Here is a 17,622-nt window from a genome sequence, read left to right as displayed (position 1 = left end):
CATCTGCCTTATCAAGGTCCCATCATCCCCTCTCATTGGTGCTTCTACTTGCTCTTCTTTAAAACATGATCTCAGACTCAAGTTGCCATCTTACTCTATTGTGACTTTAATGATAATTCAATAATTATGCAATTATTATTTTTTTTGTGGAATTGCTTCAGAAGCCGTATATGTGATTACCTGTTTAGTTCTTCTCGAAACATCTATGGAGCCTTTGAACCTGTGAAAAAAAGTTCTGAAATAATAAATATTAATTAAAAAGCCAGAAGATTCAGTTGATGTATCCAGTTTGGTTGGAGGATGACTTTTTAAAAAAACATTATTGATCTAAAAATGTTTGCTTCAATATTATAGTTACACACAGGAAACTACATATGAAATTGTAAAATGTGTATGAAGTATGTATCTACCAGATATAATGAGGAAGATCAAAGCTATTTCCTGCAGATATGTTGATACCAGAGGGGCTGTGTTTTGATGACTATAACATTCCTTTACTGTTTTTTTATGGGGTACCTAAGGAATAAGTAATAATATTGCAGTATTTGATAATACGGTAGAAAATATTAATTTTGCAGTCTGGATGGTTCAATTTATTGTAACTGATCCATAGTTTTTATTTATATTTTATTAAAGTTTCTTATAGAAGGATAAAAGACGAATAAATACAGATATAAAATACATAGTCCCTGTAGCGACCCAGAACAGCCTGATTAAGACAATGGAGTTAATATGCATGTCCATTGTAATATAAACCAGTTGTACCACTCTTACTATACAACAACAGGGTAAGAAAAAAAACCAAAGATCACCAAAGAATATAATTTAAATATGTATTTAACATTCATACAAACGTCATACATTCATACATCCTACAGGACACACACATTCAGTGGCGGTGGAGGGGAGCCCAATAATTATCCATCGGTTATTAAGGGATATCACTGCAACACTAATCCCATTGGGGTGTTAGGTTTTAGAAAGGCCACATAACATTAGCTAATACTTGTATATGAGAGACAAAGTTTGGAAGAGAGAGATTAGATAAAAGATATAGTTCAGATATTAGAGTGTATATCTTGAGTATAGTCGAACCATAAGGACCAGATAGCATTATATTTGAGAAGATTTTGATTTAAAGAATAAAAATATCTTTCCATATTTGCTTGGAACATGATTTACTCAGTAATCTCAATCCAACTAGGAGCTTCCACATTGCGCCAATTCCTAGCGAGGCAGATTTTTATAGAAAGTAAGATGTTAACTGCTAGTATTTTGCGTGGACTGGGTGCAGAAGGTAAATCCAGGTGGAAAAGCCAAGTAGGGGAATGTAGGGAGACTTTAGATTTAAATATATATGTGAGAAGCCTAGTTGCTTCTATCTTAATATTCCCTAATTTAGAACATGCCGTCTCAGAACCACATCTCCAACATAAGCTACAATTTAAATTTGAGAATCTACCTAATCGAAGGGGGACTAGATACCATCGGTGTAAAAGTTTAAAAAACATCTCATGGAGGTTAACTGAATGGACCGCCTTCTTAACCATTAACCATGTAGCTACCCAGCTTTCCATAGAGAAGGAGATATCACATTCATTTTGCCATTTCTCTATAGAGAGAGGTAATGTAGCCTCTTTCACCGTGTCCAAATGAGATATTATCCTAGATATTACATTTTTTTTAATGTTTGTTAATGAATATATCAAGGCCAGAAGGTGGGTGGACTACCTGGGAGCGCAAAAAGTGTTTCAATCTAAAATATAGAAATAACTCATTATCAGGGATCCTAAACCTGGTCTGTAAATCTACAAAGGTCAGAATAGAATTATTCGATATCACCAAGTGTCAGGATATTATTTAATTTCCAGTGTGTTAAATCTATATTCTGGACGTAGTATTTTAACACCTTCAGAGGAGTCGAAAACGTAAAATCTGTTTTTGCTCCAAATAGGATCCTAAATTTATAGCTTGTTTTTAGAGCATCTTGTATAATCGGGTTCGTAAAATTTTGTTGTTTTACTACAGAGGGGTTAAGCCAGAAAATATTAAACAAATCCTGTTATTTTGCCTGAGCACGTTTAGAATGAAGTCAGCCTACAGTTTTGTCCTTTTTAATATCCCAATATAATATGTGTGTAAGCATTACAACTTTGTGCAATATTCTTCAATCTGGATACCAGGACCTAGATGCCTATAACTTCTTGTAATCGTTTTCTGGTTAATTCTAGATTTTCGGTTTTGCCAAACAAATGGAAAAAAAACAATTTCAAGAAGTTGTCCAAAATACGCCCAGAAACGCGAAGTGGAATAATCCTAAAAATATATGAGATTTTAGGAATCAAATAAGATTTTATCAGATTGATTTTACCGAGCCATGAAAAAGGAGAACAGATGGAAACATCAGCTTTAAATATTGTATATATTGTGTTGTTGTTGCTGTGTGCCAGTGGCGACTCTAGGAACAAAATATTTTTGCTGAGTTGTGTTCGTTGACCCACTGTTTCCATTATAACGCTGTCCCTTAACTTCAAAGGTGGTCTGCGATCTCTTCTCTTGCGAGGTGGTTCATCTCCTTCAGAGTCAGGAGTTTCTATTCTGGATTTAACGCACAAGTCAATTGCATCCACCCAAACCTTTCCTATTGCAGGAGAGTGTAAAGATCCTATAGTGGGGCCTTTGTCTTCATTTCGTACTTCTTCAAGTTCTTGAATGACAGTCTGGACAAGAAGCACTGCTGATGCCAAATCAAGATTTTTTGCTTGTAGCATATTGGATAACATCTGTGTCCTTTTTAATATGTTTTCAAAAAGCACGAGTGAAAGAATGAAATTGAAGTCAATGAAAATACTTTCTGTATGTTTCCCATCAGCTATTAACTTAAGGGTTTCCAAAAGAGGCTCAAGTGTTTGAAGAACAGCTTTGCACGCGGCATATTGGCATGTCCACCTTGTATCACTAAATTGTTTTAGCTTCATAATAGGTTTTGTTGACATTTGTTTTTGAACACTTTCAAACACCGAGTGAACCACAGATATGCTGGAAAAAACATAAAGCTTCTCCAATTTAGCAAAAAATTCAGATGCTTCAGCTACATTTTTAACAGTGTCAACAATAGCTAAATTAAGACGGTGATTCATGCAATGAACATATAGGGCAGTAGGCACCTCTTTTGGAATCCTTGCTTGAACACCATTTACCCTACCACTCATTACTGCAGCCCCATCATAAGCTTGACCAACACATCCATTTTTATCAATCCCTAGTGAGGAGAGGACATTGAATATATAATCTGTCAATGATGCGGCATCAAGGCAATCAGCTTTGTAAAATTTTAAAAACCTCTCATGCACAGCTTGATCAAAAAAATATCTGACAACAACAGACAGCTGTTCGGTTGTGTTACAATCTTTTGTCTCATCTGCCAGGATAGAAAAAGGACTGTCTTTTAGGCTCTCTGCAATGTCTTCTCTAACAACTGAAGCCATAACTCCTAAAAGTTCATTTTGAATAGATGGATGTAAGTACCGAGCATTTCTTGGCCCATGAAGTTTCTTTTCTACAACGTGATCTTTTTTAGCAATTAAGTATAAGATCTCTCTCACGTTTCCATGATTTAATTCATCAGAGTTGTAGCGGTGTTCTCTTTGAGCAATTTTGTTTTTTTTGCTGTTAAAAGAAGGACTTCAGCAATTGTCTTAATATAATGCCGGTTTTCTTCCACCTCTCTGGCATGTGCTTTACTTAGGCCTTTCATAATGGATGTATCCTTTTCTTTGTTTATTTTGAAATCCTGTCAGCTTACACAGGATTCTTTGTGGGCAGTAGACTTTTCATGTTGTGGCATCCCTTTTTCATTTTCCATGGCATTTTTCCAGTTGGAGTAACCAACATTAATAAATGGTATTTTTTTCATTTCTCCGTGAGTATACTTGGACACAGAAAAAAATCTACATGAAAAGCAGTATGCTGCATCTTGTGAAATTGAGTATTCCAGCCAATTAAATGACTCGAACCATTGTCACTGAGTGTATGGCGGAGTCCGGTATGCAAGCCGGGGTCAGGGTATCCAGAAGATAAGCAAAGTCCGTTAAACAAGCCGGGGTCAGGGTATCCAGAAGATTAGCAAAATCCGTTAAACAAGCCGGGGTCAGGGTATTCAGAAGGTTAGCAAAGTCCGTTAAACAAGCCGGGGTCAGGGTATCCAGAAGATCAGCAAAACACAACTTAGGTAATAGGAACGTACAGAGAGAGAAATATACCAAGTGCCCAGCAGCAGAAGCTGCTGGGTTTTAAATGTTCCCGGGCTGGTGACGTCATCGGGAGCGCGCGCGGCCCCCACCCTCCTGAAGCAGAGAAACAGGAGGCGGGGTTTCGCGCGCGCCGGCTAGATGCGGCGAGGACGCGAGCGAGGATGGACCCGTGTGTGTGCCGGCTGGATGCGGTGAGGACCGAACCGCGTCCCTGCCGGCTGGACACGGCGTGGAAGTTGCGGACAATCGACCCGCGGGTATTCCGGTGAGTGGCTGCGGGTCGGTTGTCCGCATGGTTGCTGACAGTTTCCCCCCCTAAGGCGGGGCCTCCGGACACGCAAACGTTGAGGACGATCAGGATGTCTGAAATGAAAAGCACGAACCAATGCAGGAGCGTGTACATCTCTCGCCGGTTCCCATGACCTATCCACTGCTTCATAGCCTTTCCAGTGAATGAGATATTGTAATTGCCCCTTATGAATTCTGGAATCCAATACCTCTTCCACTTCATATTCTTCTGCGCCGTCTAAAATAACAGGTTCCGGGGCGGAAATTTGTCGTCCTGAAAATCGATTCTCAACCCATGGTTTTAATAAAGATACGTGGAATACCGGGTGAATTTTCATGGTGTGTGGAAGACGTAACTTGATGGCTAATGGAGAGATAATTTCGCATACGAGATAAGGGCCCACAAATCTTGGTCCTAGTTTCCGCGTAGGCCCGGATACCTTGAGATGTCGAGTAGATAGCCATACCTTGTCTCCCACTTGGTAAGTAGGGGCTGGAGATCGATGGATGTCCGCATATAGTTTATAGCGTTGCTGAGCTTGTCTTAGCGTGTTGCGGATCACCATATAGGTTTGCGTAAGGTTTCTCACATGTTCCGTGACAGATGGGACGGTGTTGAGGATGGGAGCACCTGGGAGCATAGAGGGATTATAACCATAGCTGGCAAAAAATGGAGACATCTTAATGGAACTGTGAATATGATTGTTATAGGCAAATTCTGCGAGAGGGAGGAATTGGGCCCAATCATCCTGTAGGTAAGTGGAAAAGCATCGTAGATATTGTTCCAAGGTCTGATTGGTACGTTCGGTTTGACCATTGCTCTGTGGGTGGAAGGCTGTAGAGAGACAGCGTTGAATGTGGAGTTCCTGGCAAAATGCTTTCCAGAATTTTGAGGTAAATTGAGTACCTCTATCGGATACAATATTCTCAGGTAATCCGTGAAGCCTGAATATCTCCCGAGTGAATAGGGTGGCAGTCTCGACAGCCGAAGGAAGCCTGGTATAAGGGACAAAATGAGCCATTTTGGAGAAACGGTCCACTACAACCATCAGGGTGGTAAATTTTTGAGAGGGAGGTAGGTCAGTAATAAAGTCCATAGAAATATTTCCCCAAGGTCTCTCTGGAACTGGAAGTGGTTGAAGAAGACCCGAAGGTCTAGAACGCATGTCTTTTGCCCTGGCACATGTAACACAGGAGGATACGTATGATTGGACGTCTTGCTCCAGGTCAGGCCACCAGAAGGAACGTTTTATAAGGTCTTGGGTGACCCGAATACCTCCATGGCCAGCAGCCGGGATATCATGATGAAGTTGAAGGATTTGTAGACGAGTTTCGGGTGGAACATATATCTTTTGATGGTGATAGTAAAGACCGTTGTGCCGGGATAGAATTGGTCGTGAGGGTAGGTTGGAGGGGGAGGAGTAGCTACGTAGCACTTCCCAGATGGATTGAGTGGAAGCCAAGAAGTGATAAGGTTGAAGAATGGTGTCAACATCACTGGTAGTAGTTAGGACCTCACTTGACAGGCGTGATAATGCGTCGGCCTTGCCATTGCGGGACCCTGGGCGATAGGTGATGTGGAGCTGGAAACGTGAAAAGAAGAGTGCCCATCTTGCCTGCCGGGGCTGCAGACGTCTTGCAGAACGCAGATATTCCAGATTTTTATGATCTGTAAATACAATGATGGGGTGAGGTGCCCCTTCAAGGAGATGTCTCCACTCCTCCAGAGCCAACTTAATGGCTAGTAATTCTCGCTCTCCCACATCATAATTACGTTCCGGTGGCGTCAGCGTCCGGGAGAAAAATGCCACCGGGTGTAGTTGGCCATCACTCTCTTGGCGTTGAGATAAAATAGCTCCAACCGCAGTATCAGAAGCGTCAACCTCCAATGTGTAGGGTTTGGAAGGTTCCGGAAGCGATAGGATAGGAGCTGTGGTAAATTTTTTCTTCAACGTCTCAAATGCAGTTTGCGCCGCTGCCGTCCATTGAAAAGTAGAGTGTTTAGAGGTAAGTGCGGTAATAGGCTGGATAACCTTAGAAAAGTCCCTAATGAATCTTCGGTAAAAGTTCGCAAATCCTACAAAGCGTTGGACCCCTTTGCGGTCAGAGGGCGGAGGCCATCGTAAAACAGCTGTCACCTTTTTAGGATCCATCTTGATACAATTAGGGGATAGTATAAAACCCAAGAATTCCACAGTAGAGGTTTCAAAGACGCATTTCTCTGCTTTGGCGTATAACTGGTGTAGTCTGAGACGACTAAGTACCATCTTGACGTGTTCACGGTGAGCGGTAAGCGAGGAGGAATAAATGAGAATGTCGTCTAGGTAGATAATAATGAATTTATCCAAGACGTCCCGAAAAATATCATTGATAAAATATTGAAATGTAGCAGGGGCATTACATAGTCCGAATGGCATGACCAAATATTCAAAATGACCGTATCTAGATCGGAAGGCCGTTTTCCATTCATCCCCGTTGCGTATTCGTATGAGATTATAGGCGCCCCGTAAGTCAAGTTTTGTGAATACCTGGGCCGTGCGGGCATGATTCATGAGCTCAGAGATTAATGGAAGAGGGTAGCGATTTTTAACAGTTATGTTATTTAACCCTCTGTAATCGATGCACGGGCGTAATTCTCCATTCTTTTTTTTAACGAAAAAGATGCCGGCGCCAGCAGGGGAGGTAGAAGGCCGGATAAAACCTTTGGCCAAATTCTCATCAATATATTCTTTGAGGGTGGCAAGTTCTGGTTCTGAGAGAGGAAATATTCTTCCAAAAGGGATAGATGCCCCAGGGAGAAGCTCAATAGGGCAATCATATGAGCGATGAGGGGGCAACTTCTCCGCTTTTTTCTTTTCGAATACATCCAGAAATTGATGATACGCTGGAGGAATGGCGGCGGCCAAGGAATAATCAGTAGTCGAACATAGTGCTGAAGGTAATAAACATTTATTGGTACAAAATAATGATGAAAAGGTTAATGTCCCGGTCTCCCAATTAATAACAGGATTGTGACTTCGGAGCCATGGGAGGCCCAGGATGATAGGAAAAGTGGGGGCTGGAACAATGTCAAATTGGAGCAATTCGTGATGCTTGTCACCGATGGAAACGATTAATGGAATAGTCTCTTGGGTAATTGGTCCCGACTTAAGGGGGCTGCCGTCGACCAGCTGGATATGAATAGGGCTTGATCTCCGTTGTGTAGGAATAGCCCAGGTCTTGGCGAGCTCCACGTCCAAGAAGCATCCACTTGCTCCAGAATCAATCATTGCAGAGAGGAGGATAGGCTTTTTAGTCCACTGCAAGGAAAGAGAGATTGATAAATGTGGTGTGCAAATGTGGGGTGAAATAAGTCTTTTCTGGGTGACAATATTCTTACCATCATAGAGACGGTGGCGATTACCGCAGTTGTTAACGGTATGTCCCGGTTTCCCGCAATACAGGCACAAACTTAGTGATCTGCGTCTGGATCTTTCTTCCGGTGTCAAATGGCCTCTCGCAAGCCCAATTTGCATGGGTTCCTCGGCAGGAGTGGGTGCTCGGGAAGGCGAATACGGTACCGGGAAACGGTTGAAACCTGAAGTAACCGACGTGGGACCCCGTTCTGCTTTTCTTTCTCTCAGGCGGCGGTCAATTTGGGTCGCCAAGTGGGTAAGCTCGTCCAGGGAGTTGGGAATACCGACTCGTGCCAGCTCATCTTTAAGAGCGTCCGATAAGCCCAGACGAAATTGATCGAGTAATGCCGATTCGTTCCACGTGGTTTCTAGAGATATGCGGCGGAATTCCGTGATATATTCTTCTACCGGTCGGCGCCCTTGTTTGAGGGCCCGTAGGTTAGTGGTAGCGGTGGAGACTCTAAACGGATCCTCGTACATAGAATCTAGTGCATGACGAAACGTGGCCCAAGAATCCAGGACTGGACTCTGGGTATGCAGTAAATGGTGAGCCCATAGTTGGGGTTCTTCCTGGAGGAGAGAAATAACCGTATGAATCCTGACGTAATCAGAGACGTAGGTACGTGGTTTTAGATTGAACAGTATCTGGCAGGATGTAATAAAGGTACGGTATTTTTTCCTGTCTCCTGTAAACTTGTCTGGGAGAGCCACTTGAGGTTCTAACGCCATGGCTCCTTCTTGAGCTAATGGAAGAGGCGGGGGAGCCACAATAGATGGACTCCCTGAGGCTGCTGGCGTTGTCTGAAGCTGTTGGAGCTGTTGATGAAGCTGGATATGACTTGACTGCAGGTCTTGGACAGATTGTGTTAATGAGGACACCTGCTGAGTGAGAGTGGACATGGCGTCCAAAAATTGGCTTGCGGGCTCCATGTATGACTTGGTATAGTGTCACTGAGTGTATGGCGGAGTCCGGTATGCAAGCCGGGGTCAGGGTATCCAGAAGATAAGCAAAGTCCGTTAAACAAGCCGGGGTCAGGGTATCCAGAAGATTAGCAAAATCCGTTAAACAAGCCGGGGTCAGGGTATTCAGAAGGTTAGCAAAGTCCGTTAAACAAGCCGGGGTCAGGGTATCCAGAAGATCAGCAAAACACAACTTAGGTAATAGGAACGTACAGAGAGAGAAATATACCAAGTGCCCAGCAGCAGAAGCTGCTGGGTTTTAAATGTTCCCGGGCTGGTGACGTCATCGGGAGCGCGCGCGGCCCCCACCCTCCTGAAGCAGAGAAACAGGAGGCGGGGTTTCGCGCGCGCCGGCTAGATGCGGCGAGGACGCGAGCGAGGATGGACCCGTGTGTGTGCCGGCTGGATGCGGTGAGGACCGAACCGCGTCCCTGCCGGCTGGACACGGCGTGGAAGTTGCGGACAATCGACCCGCGGGTATTCCGGTGAGTGGCTGCGGGTCGGTTGTCCGCATGGTTGCTGACAACCATTGAGGTCGGAAAGAACGAAAGCTTGCTCCCAATTTTGTCTGTGGGTATTTTTTTTAGTATTGGTTGTTTTGGCCCTTCAGTAGCACACTGACTGATGTCATGGGGCCCTGGTGGCTTGCTCTTGATGCCACCAGTGGGTCTATGTACCAAAGACAGATTATAATCACAGGATTGGGAGGATTCGCCATGGGGACTATATTGGTGTGAGCTTGTTAATGGCAAGCTTGATTCATCAAACTCTGATAGTACCTCAGGGACCTCCTCTTCTTCTTCCGCAACATAAAAATCACTTTCTGGTGAATCAGTCTCAACATATTCAATCTCTAAATCTGGATGGTTAGATTGCGGACTTTCATCCTGTTGCTGCTCCTTTGCAGCAGAATCTGATTGCTGCTTTTTTGTAAGAGACGAATAATAAGATCGTATGTCCATTTTCTGGTGTTATTTTCACGTTCTGCAGGTTTTAAAATACAAAAGAAAATGTTCCATTCTGTCAATTCAGCCACACTGCCTGACACACACACAGACCCACTGCCTGACACACACAGACCCACTGCCTGACACACACAGACCCACTGCCTGACACACACAGACCCACTGCCTGACACACACAGACCCACTGCCTGACACACACAGACCCACTGCCTGACACACACAGACCCACTGCCTGACAAACACAGACCCACTGCCTGACACACACAGACCCACTGCCTGACAAACACAGACCCACTGCCTGACACACACAGACCCACTGCCTGACACACACAGACCCACTGCTTGACACACACAGACCCACTGCCTGACACACACAGACCCACTGCCTGACAAACACAGACCCACTGCCTGACACACACAGACCCACTGCCTGACACACACAGACCCACTGCCTGACACACACAGACCCACTGCCTGACACACACAGACCCACTGCCTGACAAACACAGACCCACTGCCTGACACACACAGACCCACTGCCTGACAAACACAGACCCACTGCCTGACAAACACAGACCCACTGCCTGACACACACAGACCCACTGCCTGACAAACACAGACCCACTGCCTGACACACACAGACCCACTGCCTGACACACACAGACCCACTGCCTGACACACACAGACCCACTGCCTGACACACACAGACCCACTGCCTGACACACACAGACCCACTGCCTGACACACACAGACCCACTGCCTGACACACACAGACCCACTGCCTGACACAGATACATAGACATAGATACATAGATATTTTTATTGAAGGAGGAGGCATGAAATACAACACATTTATTATTTATTGTTTTATATAGCACCATCAAATTCCATAGCGCTGTACAATGGATGGACAGGACATAACAAGTAGTATGTAACATAACAATGTGACTTACAGAGACAACAGGTGAGGAGGGCCCTGCTCAAACAAGCTAACAAATAGACATAAAAAATAGACGTAAAAAAATACTATGCCTTTTATGGAGCCTGCTGCATTACTCTACACAGGTTTGTTTTGAGAATGAAAAGCAGACTTGGAAATATTGGGACACCAGCCCCATATATGTTAGCACATGCCACTACCCTTACACATACCTTTTTTGAAGTCACACTAATTGCCATTCAAATAACTATGAATAATTATTTCTCAAATATATAGTAAATAGTTTCTTAATGATAACAGAATACCACATTGATATTAAAATCCTTAGGAAACAAAAGTGTTAAAATACTGAGGAACAGACAGAATTTTAACTCAATGGCATCCATGTGTGCTGGATAAAGATGAGATCAGTGCGAGGCAGATAGTATGAGGTGGGATTGGGAGTAATCAGTCCACTAAAAACAACAGTCAATCCTTGAAATAAATATTATAGAGTAAATAACACAATACCTTAACTTTTCCTCTCACTGATTTGTGGGCCTAGAAAGTTTTGTCTCTGGATAAGTAAAAATGAAATAGTTCCTACTGTAAGTTAAGTGCCAGGAAACATGCGCAAATGCACATATCAGGACAGGCTCTGCCACACCGACACCCAAAAACACACACCCGGACAGGCTGTGCCACACTGACACATACACACACACACAACAGGACAGGCTTTGTCACACAGACACCTACAACAGAATGGATTTTCCACACTGCTTTTTCATTGATCCCCACTTCTGTGTTTTTGCCCCTTTAGTATTAATTAATGTGGTGCCCCCAAACCCTTGTATAAAGGTCAAAGGCCTCCAGCCAGTGCTATATGTATTTATGCCCCCGGCCTGCCCCTCCCTTTGGGCCTTTAGTATTGATTTATGTGATAGCCCCAGTTGCCCACTTGTGTATTGATGTTCCTGCCAGCCACCCTTTAGTATTGATTATGCGATGCCACCAGCCAGCCCCTACCTGTTTACTGATGCCCACACTGTCACATCCCCTTGTATTTGTGCCATCCAGCCAGCCCCACATTGTTTATTTATGCCCCAATTATGTATTGATTTATGTGATCCCAACCCATTATGTTTTAATTCTCCCACACACTTGTATGTTGCCTCTATTGTGTAGTTATGCCCCCACACAATTATGCCCCTAGCCAGGAACCCCTTTAGTATTAATTTATACATGATGCCCCACCCAGCCCTCTCTTGTTTACTGTTACCCCGGCCTTACTGCCTTGTGCACTTATGCCCCCCAGCCAGCCCCCTTTAGTACGTTATTTAGATTTCATATATGTCCACACCACATTGATTAGAGTCCCACAGAGCAACAATTTTATTAATACTGTAGAATCCGTAATTCCATATTTATTCTTGCTTTCCCGGCGAACTTCTCTGCTCAGCCTCCTCTCTGCTCTGCACTCGGAACTCACTGCACCGATGACTGTGTGAGCCCGCCCCCGCAAGCGTCATGTCTCGTCTTCAAGGGGGCGGGATGAAGAGCCTCAGCGTAGCAGCTGTCAGAGGCGTCGCAGCACGGCATCGCGATCCACCGGTCCCCAGATCAGCCGGTCCACCGAGGAATCTCCCAGCTTCCCAGTAGGCAGTCGGCAGTTAGAAATTTGGCGGGGGGGCAACAGGGGGGGCAAGGAATAACCTAGGGGGGGGGCAATTGCCCCCCCTTGCCCCCCGTAGCGACGCCACTGCTGTGTGCATTGTCAGGCTAAAGCCATAAAGAACATTTATTGCCCGGGAATTATGGCCTTAGGAATTCTCAAAGATGCTTAGCTGTTTTTCTTCTCTTTTGCAGCCAGTGGCTTTATCATTACATGTGTCTTAAAATTGCTCAACTAACTAAGCTTAATAAAGTTCCCTCATGATGTGTCTTGCAGTAGGAATCAAATTATTATTATTATTATATTAGGAAGGACATGCTACGACTAACTAATCATTACAGGTCACACTACCAACTCTTTCATTTTCATTACCGTAGGTTTTCGATGTGGGTAACTGCAAAAAATGGAAATTGACACAAATATTTATTAAAAATATACTGTTGAACAGCAGTGCTACTAATAAACCCCAGTTCTAACATCTTGTATCAGGGCCCTTGGTTTTATAACGAAACAATACAATCTAGACAAACTTTTAGCAAACAAAGAGAAAAATTGCAAGCGACCCCTTAAACTAAAACTAAGGAGTCAAAGCTGGAAACTATAATAAAATGGTGAGCATGTAACTGTATAAATGTGTTTGATTTAAAACTTAGTTTGAGTATCATTTGTGTGTGATCGCTTGCCATATACGAGACAGACCGTGATTTATGAACACTAGAGTCCACAGGCAAGGCATGAACCCTGACTGCTCTTGACCACACAAGGGAACTAGTAATCAGCAGTTCCTTACCCATAAATTAAGATGCTCATAATCAGAAATACATTGCTGTTTAATGAAGAACATTATAAGCTGAGTTGCCATTTGCCCAAAGTTACCCAAAGTTCTTATGGTGCAATTCTTCCAGATCTCCGATATGGTTAATTGGTTGGGATGACATGACATGGCCATGGAGTTTTAACCACTCTAAGACTTTTTCATCCCTTGATCTGATCATCTCTGGCTTAATACCAATATGCTTCCAAGAAAATAAAGTTAGCAGCAAACTACAGATTAAGTTAAGTTAAGTGGCTTGGGAATGGTTTCATAATAAACGATCAGTACTCTTTGCAGAGAACTACAAAGATCTTCCAGACCTGCTGTTTCAGGTTATAGATGACTTTTACATGTAGGACTGATAAGGTAGGTGACCAACAATGAAGGTTACCCTCATTATTAGAGCTGGGCAGGCAGCCTTTATATATAATATAAATATTCTAAAGAAAAAAAGACACTTACCTTCTTAATTCAGCTGGAGGTCCTGCAGATGAATTACAACGCAACGATTATATATTAATGTTTACAGTGCCCCCCACCTACACATACAATGCACCATAGGAGTTGTACGCCACTGCAGAATATGGCACGATATAAAACTATAAATAAAAACATATTGTATAGAGTATATATGTAGATAGATATACAGTTTACATTCACAGGGGAGGGCTGGTACCTTCTGGACCGGGGGGGGGGTAGGGCAGGTGCAGCTGAGTAGCCCCCCAGCCCCTTGCTCACCTGTAACACGCACACTAGCACACACACTCATTTCAAAACATATAGATATATACTGTATATATAACTTTATATATATATGATTTTATTGAATGAAATGGCAGACAATAAAATATACTATTAAAAGTCTGCATATATGATTTGATTACAGGAGTTAATTCACTAAAAGGAGAGTTTGTTGGAAATTTTAGGTTTCAACTGGCTGACAATGGCAAGTCTGTACAGCAAAAAAGGCTGAATTGGCTATGTTTCATGTATAATTCAATGGGTGAGCAGACTGAATAAGCCTCACTGATTTAACTATGCATTATGCAGGGCCAGCCAAGACCTTTCTGCAGCAGACGCTCACTGGGGTTGATTCTTTATAATGGATAGAGAATAATGAGCTAAAACCACAACTATCTTGCAGAATCTCCTGTCAATGCTCCCTTTGGTGAATAAACCCCATTGTATTATAACCACATGAAGAATCAGCGTCACAGAAGGCTAGGAACACAAAGACAATTTAATGAACAGATTAAATTTTTGATGGACTTACCTCCCTCTAGTAACTCCAGGGCCATCACCTTTAAAGCAAGAAGAGCACAGTTATTCCTTATTCGCACAGCCGCTAATATTTAAGAACATACTTGAAATATTTATGATATAAAACACGCCATCCACCAACTGGAAACATTTCACTTTTTTGGTGCTAATTAATTGTTGCAAACGAATCATCCGAAAGTATACCAAAAATTCCTTGGAACACATTTTCTACACACAAATCTACACACACCTTTTTACATACAAATGCATCAATTTAGCACAAAATCAGTGGTAGGAATATTATTCGGTAAATTGTAAAGCTCTGAGTACTGTACATCTGATATATCGCATAATAAAAACAGAATAGAGTGATTGCTAGTACACAAAACTGCAAATGTAGCACAAATAAAGGTAAGATAAGATAAAGATAAAATAGTAAGAAGGTGTCATGAGCACTATTTTGGAATCCATAATTTACTGACCAGAAATGTGTGGATTTGGGGATCCAAATCTTAGCAGAAAAAAAATAAAATGTTTACAATATTTTTGCCTCGCCAAAGAAAGTATGTATGCCTGGGATGAAAGGTTCCTTTTTATTAAAGTAGATACATAAAATGAGAATAATAACAGCATAATTGTTTCAATATGATATGACTTACTGGAGAAAATAATACCGCTGTTTACTTTTTACTGAGCTGTTTACTGGAAGAAGCCGTTTCATGCAGTGTTGCGCCAAGGTCACTTGCCTATACTTTTCACATGAGTTGCTGTTTAAAATTCTCCAGTTGCTTTAGAATTAAGCTAGTATGGAAGAGACTCTTTACTTGAGGTGAGCAAGGAGTAAGGCGCAGACACACGGATGCCTCAATGGCCCACGTCTGCCAAGACTGGAAGAGACAGAATATGCAGGTCCTGCTCCAGCTCAGCTGTGTTGGAGGTCAGGTGAAGAGTGGCAGCATCAGAGACACAGGTCTTGTTTACCACTACAATACCCTAGACAGTGGTGCATTCTACCCTAGAGCAACTAGGTTTAGACCTACTACCATACCTGGGGGCTCCGTTGCTTTTTTGGGTCTCCAGGCTACTAAGTGGAAACTCTGAGTCGCAAGACCGGTGTTGCAGAACGACCAACTCCATTACACTTCACACCCTTAACTTACCTGGAGCTCTACCTTGTAGCTGTTCACATATAGTGCGACCAGCAACTACCATGGGGTCACATAACGTTGCATTGAGTGACCTGGTCTAGCTCTGGCCCATCGAGTGCACACCTCTATCTCTGGCTGATCGCTGCTAAGACTTGAGACAGAATATGTAATGCCGTATTCTTGAGGCCCATGTCTTGCCACAGCTAAGCTGTGTTGAAGGTCGGGTGAAGAGAGGCACCAGGGACAGAGATCTTGCTTTCCACTATAATACCCCAGACAGTGGCGCATTCTCCCCTAGGCCAACTTTGTCTAGACCTACTGCCATACCTGGGAGCTCCCGGGTTTCGCCCGGAGACTCAGGGTGAAGCGCTGGATTGCGGGAGCAGTGTGGAGGAACGCTCCTTGGAGTGCTGTGTCTAACCAGCATAGCTCCTCTAGTAGTGACCTTTGATCTGGAGCGCACATGGATGCCGGGATGGCTCTTTATAATGGGTAGGGAATTCAAGGACCCAGAACCATAACTCTCCTGTCAACCCAAAATAGTTGGAAATAACGGGTAAGGTTAATGCAAACAGGTAAGGGTAATGTTTGGGATCCTCCATCTCTTTATACCATATTTGAATAATAAACTTTCCTTGTCAAATAACGAATATATTTGAGACCCTTAAAAATATTTTTCCTTAGTAAGAAAACCTTACCATTTCTGTTAAGTTCATATCTTCTACCTGAAATTGCAAAAAAATACAACACTTAACATTACTGCACTAACTCATATATTCTACAATTTGGGTTAACAAATCCAGTCGCCCTCAGCAGCAGGTTTACAAGACATTTAGACATAATGGGGAAAAATCTTTAATATTTAATAACAGGAATACGCATTAAATATACTGACACCAATAAATGGAGCCAGTACAAGGCACTCCTACTACTATTGAATAACTTATAAACACCTATATGAGCTGGGAAATGGTGTATATAGAACAGGGGACCGTACAACTGGATTAAGTCAAGTTGTGACTAACGCGCGTGGTGAAGGTTGCAAGAAGACCTAGAAGTTGCCATATGTCAGCTCGGGGACAGGCAGCTTTAAATAGTTAAAGCAGATTAAATAATGTGTGCTACATAATTGTCCTGGTTTGTTTGTGGTGGAACATTGCCAAAATATAAGTAACTGGATAGGGTTAAAAGTTAAGCATATGATTTGAGTTAAACAGCTGTCTATGGCAAGCGCCAGATGTGCTCTATGGCAGAGCTGGGAAGGTACCAGAGGCAGGGGCGTAGAGTATTTGGCACCTGGGGCGGATCCTGTATGTGGCACCCCCCCACACACACACTTTAAAACTGCATAGCTTCTACCGTTACATACCGGCGCAGACACTGAAGGTCGTACAGCATTACTGTTATCATTATATACTGAGGCAGACATTGACGGTGGTACAGTATAACACTTATCACTATATACTGAGGCAGAAATTGACGGTGGTACAGCATAACACCTATCACTATATACTGAGGCAGACATTGACGGTTGTACAGCATAACGCCTACCACTATATACTGAGGCAGACAATGATGGTGGTACAGCATAACACCTATCACTATATACTGAGGCACACATTGACGGTGGTACAGCGTAATCCCTATCACTATACATTGAGCCAGACATTGACAATAGTGCAGCATAACTCCTATCACTATATACTAAGCCAAACATTGATGTGGTGTAGGCCTACCACTTCATTAGTAGTAGGGATGCACCGAAACGAATTCTGGACTGAAACCGAAAATGCAGCATTTACCTGGCCGAAACCGAATATGACCCTCCCACACCATAAAAAAAAAAATCTAACACTTTTATTTAAAGTAAGTAACACACCAAAATAGGACAAAACAATTAAATAACAATATTAATATATATCTATATATATCTATATCTATATCT

The sequence above is a fragment of the Spea bombifrons genome, chromosome 12, assembly GCF_027358695.1.
Source record: "Spea bombifrons isolate aSpeBom1 chromosome 12, aSpeBom1.2.pri, whole genome shotgun sequence".
In the NCBI taxonomy this organism is placed as follows: Eukaryota; Metazoa; Chordata; class Amphibia; order Anura; family Pelobatidae; genus Spea; species Spea bombifrons.
The sequence above is the reverse complement of the archived record's forward strand: the minus strand, read 5'-3'. Positions refer to the sequence as shown.